The sequence below is a fragment of the Myotis davidii genome, unplaced genomic scaffold, assembly GCF_000327345.1.
Source record: "Myotis davidii unplaced genomic scaffold, ASM32734v1 scaffold362, whole genome shotgun sequence".
Taxonomy (NCBI): domain Eukaryota; kingdom Metazoa; phylum Chordata; class Mammalia; order Chiroptera; family Vespertilionidae; genus Myotis; species Myotis davidii.
This window is the reverse complement of record NW_006297152.1, coordinates 3,635,163-3,635,439: the sequence shown is the minus strand read 5'-3', so window position 1 is coordinate 3,635,439 and position 277 is coordinate 3,635,163.

Below are 277 nucleotides of genomic sequence, written 5' to 3'. Positions count from 1 at the left end.
ACAAGTGTTTCTAAGAATTCATTATCAGTGTATAAAAATGCCAGCAATTTATGGATGTTGATTTTGTATCCTGCTACCTTGACAAATTCATTTATTAAGTGTAGTATTTTTTGGTGGAGTCTAGGGTTTTTTCTATGTATAATATCATGCCATCTGATAATGACGGTTTTACTTCCTCCTTTCCAATTTGGATGCCTTTTAGCTCTTCTTCTTGTCTAATTGCTGTGCTAGGACTTCAAGTATTATGTTGAATAAGAGTGGTGAAAGCAGACCTACT